The sequence below is a fragment of the Portunus trituberculatus genome, chromosome 46 (assembly GCF_017591435.1).
Source record: "Portunus trituberculatus isolate SZX2019 chromosome 46, ASM1759143v1, whole genome shotgun sequence".
Taxonomy (NCBI): domain Eukaryota; kingdom Metazoa; phylum Arthropoda; class Malacostraca; order Decapoda; family Portunidae; genus Portunus; species Portunus trituberculatus.
Window position 1 is genome coordinate 7,596,027 of NC_059300.1, and position 5,031 is coordinate 7,601,057.

The following is a 5,031-nucleotide window of genomic DNA, read 5'->3' on the forward strand; positions in this document are numbered from 1 at the left end:
TCTCAGAATAACTAGTGATTAAATATAGATGTACCAAGAAGCAGCCAAGGTTTGAACAGCCCAATGGTGGCATGACGGTAGTTGTTACATTAGATAACTTTTTTTTATATTTTAATCTGGGTAACAGTACTGATATTGAAATTCTTGATCTTTCCTTTTGTTCTCTGTGGTGTCTTGTAAAGAGTATAATTGTACACTCCAATCTTACAGCTGACAGTGTTAATTAATTAGGTCGTGGAGTCATTGAGGTCAAAGACGTGTGATGGCGTGACTGCGTTTCTGTTTTTAGGTTATCTTCGTACGTATCTGTTTAATAATGTCTTCATCAGAGCTCACTAAGCATTGTGTTCAGGTGTGCGTTCGTAAACTGCGTCTTTGATTCTCGTCTTATCACCGTACTTATCAATATCATCACGTACTCGTCAACTATTTAGGTGTAAGATTTTAAATTGCGTCTCTATTTTGCGTCTTATCTTCGCACGTATCGATATCGTACCATCCTTATCACGCAGCGCTCGGTCATGGGCAGTATCTTTTATTAGTGGCAAGTGATGGAGGGGGGGGGGAGATGCAATCATTGGCAAGGTTACCGCGTCGCCATCAGTTTATCAAGGCAATAGTGGAGAGACACCTTGCCTTGTATATAGAGAGCGACCTTGCGATCTTGGCCCCTTCCACTGAATCCTTGATGAAGAGTTGTCGTGGTGAGAACCTGAGGAACTATATAGCGACCCTTACTCTGTTTTGCGTTTTCTCTCCATCTCGACCCCTGATCTGCTGAGAACTTGAGCAGCACTTTTTTTTTTTGCGTTCGACTATCTCAAAGTCTGATTCGCTGACAGTCTCCTTACAGAACCAGTTGATAGATATCCAGCTGGAGATGAGACTGAAGGAAAGCAAACACGGAGGAAGGAAGTGCAGTGTGTTACTCAGCTGACTGATCATGGCTGTGCTGTGCGTAGCTGCCTGCTCTGTTTGTTAATGGGTGATCACTCCATACCTTGTCTTTGCTGTGTTGCTGCTGTCTCTCTCTCTCTCTCTCTCTCTCTCTCTCTCTCTCTCTCTCTCTCTCTCTCTCTCTCTCTCTCTCTCCGTGTTCCTTGTACGGCTTTGTGTTCGTTTGTCTTTCCGTGTCTTGTTTCTGTATTCTCTTGTATTATCATATTTTTTTTCTGGTCTTTTTTTTGTTTATTTATTTATTTATTCACTTATACGTTGCTTTTTCGTTCGTTTCATGTGTCGTTTTCTGTTTTTTTCTTTTTTTTTATCTCTGCTTTTTCCTTTTTTGTTTCAGCTTTTTGTAGTATCGTCCTTTCATTTCACTTTCGTTTACGCTAATTATTCCGTTCGTGTTTTCCTTTCACACCTACATAGTTTGATCTATCTCTCGTCATTACCAGCAAAAGCATAAACTCCCTCCATCAAACGTCTGCCCTGTGGAAGCACCGAAATACACACACACACACACACACACCAAAAAAAAAAAAAAGCCCATTCATTAATTAAACTTTATGTAACCTCCTCCCGCATCGCCGAGGGACGGAGATTACAGCACAGATAATGAAACAAAAAGCTGTCCTAATACCGCGCCGAATCAGAAAGGAAAAATAAAACTACTGCTAACGAAGAAGAAATCCAATTAATTACTGAGATTACTGAGATGCTGCTGCTGGTTTTTTTTTTCTTAGATTTTTCTGAAAGAGGAGAGAGAGAGAGAGCCAGCGACTTAGAGGGAGAAAGGAAAGGAATATCATTAAAGGATACGCCTCACTGTTATTAAAAATGTGTTGCTCGTGCTGGTTATAGTGATGGGAATGTTGATTAGATACAGAAAAGAAGGAGGAGGAAGAGGGAGTGCATACAGAACAGAAGGAGGAGGAGGAGGAGAGTAGATACAGAAGAGAAGGAGGAGGGGAGTAGATACAGAACAAAGGAAGGAGGAGGAGGAGAGTAGATGCAGAACAGAAGAGACGGCGAGGACTGGAATGAGGATTATTTATATTTTACATGATTATCCAAGAGCAACATGAGTCATTTAAGATGCTCACGTAGCTGTTTAGGAAATCATTCTAACTGTATAGTGAAAAAAAAAAAATGGTATCACAGCAGAGAGCGTTTATCTAAGCAGCGATTTTGTTTTTTTTTTTTTTTTTTTACTTAGATCCTTCCATGGCTGTTCAGGAAATAATTTTTAGTGATCGACTTTGTAAAAAAAAAAAAATATTAGAGCATTTATTATAAAGAGAATATCCAAACAGCAGCAGATCTTTAGACCCTTCCGTGAACATTAACGTAATAATTGTAAAGCTTATGGTAAACAAGATAGATAAATGAAAAAAAAGAGAGCATCAAACAGCAACAGTGGACATTTGGATTCTCACACTATTCTTCAGGAAATGATCTTTTAAGTAAATGATTAAAAAAAGGAACATTACAACAGAAAGCAAATTACCTTAACCCTTCAGTATGGGACGCATTTTACCATGAGTTTTGGGTATGATTAGACGATATTATCTATATTAGGAAGGGTATGGAGCTCAGAAGATTAATGGCCAGAGTCTTCACTGTTTTAATCCCCACATAAGTGTCTGAAGCTGTATAAAATCACTAAATAATAAGCAGAATGAATATGGAAACGCGTCCTGGTACTAAAGGGGTTAAGATCTCGTATGACTCTTTGTGAGGTATTTCTGACTAATAGCTTAACTTAAAGGGAAAAAAAAACAGTACAATAGAAAGTGGAGGAGGAAAAGTGGTGGTGTGTTTTGTTAGAGTGTCAGGAGGGTGTGGCGTTGGGGAGTTGAAGGCTCGGGGAAGAGTAAATATTTAGGGAAATCAAGGTTGGTATGTGGAAAGGAGAGAGAGAGAGAGAGAGAGAGAGAGAGAGAGAGAGAGAGAGAGAGAGAGAGAGAGAGGAGAAAAAAAAACTTTCCTCCCCCCCCTCTCTCTCTCTCTCTCTCTCTCTCTCTCTCTCTCTCTCTCTCTCTCTCTCTCTCTCTCTCTCTCTCTCTCTCTCCCCCCCACCCAACAACACAAATATTTTCATTATTATTCACCATAACCTCTCTATGTAAGCAAAAAAATAACACTTCTCTTTCTTTCCAGGTAAGCAAGACGAGCGTTCATCCCCAGACAACCACCACCACCACCATCACAACCACCACCCATTCCAGGTAACCTCCTCCTCCTCCTCCTCCTTTCCTCTTCCTCAGTCAGTCATCCCCTGGGAGCTAGTAAAGGAGGTGGATGGGGAATTTTGTGAGGGGGAGAGACCGTAAGTGAAATGAATGGCGTGTGATACAAAGTGTGGGATGGAGCCTTGGAACAGCGGCTTGGGGATTGGACGGGAGGTATGGGCGGGGGGGGAGGCAATGGGTCTGTTGGGTGGCAGTAAGATGGGGGTTAAAGGGAGAGGACGGGGGGGGGGGCAGGGACTGGTGCGGGTGGGAGGCAGGGCAGAACAAGCGTTTTGGGCCAGGCTGTGAAAATTTTGTGTGTGTGAGGATTTAGAGCCACTCGAGGGAACTGTATTTGGTAGGAATCGGTATTAAACTCCCTTTATAGTTGCGGTTATGTTTTATGGAAGGAGAGTTATAGAGAGAGGGAGAGAGAGAGGGAGAAGTGGAGGGGGAGGGAGAGTTAGTGAGAATAGTGGTGTTCTGGGGGTGAGGGAAGAGAGTTGGAAATTTTCTCTAGGTTTGGGAGACTTAACGTATTGGTGAGGGCTGGTGGGAGAGGGGAGAGAAGGGGAGGGTATGAGCGTTTGAATATGCTTGCAATGTGCTTGGTTGTGGGAGAGGAGGTGGCAAGACAGGGAGGAGGAGGAAATAAGATAGGGAAGAGGGGTGTTTGGGGAAAAATGGGATGGAGGGGCGGTGTCAGAAGGAGGTGGGGAGTCAGGAAGGGGAGATGATAGGAAGAAGATATCACTTTGGGAGGGTGAGAGGTGAGGGGAAAGTAGGAGGAAGGGAGGTATAACACACACACACACACACACACACACACACACACACACACACACACACACACACACACACACATGATTGCTCTATAGGGTGTTGGATAGGGATGCTAATACTAGGGAGGGAGAGGAAGGGAGGAAAGGGAGGAGGGGTAGGGGAAGGGGGGGACATACTATATCACAGGTTCCATATAAAGTTAAATTTATGGCGAGTCAAAAGTTAAATGGATGTTGTATTTGCGTGGCGTTATTGTGACTCATTATCATCCCACTGGGGGAGAGAGAGAGAGAGAGAGAGAGAGAGAGAGAGAGAGAGATAACGCATTCACTCATTCTTTACCAGCATTTCAACTCTCTATCTTCCTCATGTCCTTCCTTGACCTTACCATTCCTCCTCCTCCTCCTCCTCCTCCTCCTCCTCCTCCTCAGTCGTCAGTCAGGTGGGCGCGTCACTAGATCATGTAAGCAAGCACGGGCGGGACAGCTGCAGTAAGAAAGTGATACGCCAGTGGAGGGACGCGGCCTTTTGTTTCCCTCTTGCTGAGTCGCCGTCAGGAGTGCGTTGTTTGCTGTGGGGGCTGGAGGAGTGATGGGGGGGTGTCAGGAGGGATTGGAAGGGGTAGTGGGGCGTGCAGCAACAAAGAGGGACGGGAGTGTGAATGTTAAGTAGCTGTGGGAGTCTCGATTGGTTTGTGTGGCTGCGTGAGAAAGACGAGGAAGAGGAGAAGGAAGAACAAGGAGGAGGAAAGAAGAGAAAGAAAAGCGGATTTGGGCATTTTTCTTGTCTACTTTGCTTCCTTTCCTCTTTTTTTTCTCTTTTTTCTCCTTTCTCCCTTCTTCTCTCCCCTTCCCCCCCTCCTTTCCCCCCCCTTTCCTTTCCTCCTTTCCCCTTCCTTTTCCTTATTTCCGTCCAAACCTTTACAGTCCTTTCCCTTCCATTTTTTTTTCCTTTTCTTTTCCCCTTTTTCCCTTTTTTTAATATTTTCTTTCCAAATATTTTCCTTTAGCCATCTCTTTTATCCTTGTTTTCCTTTTGCTTTTACCCTTCTTTCTTTCTGTCCTAAAATCAC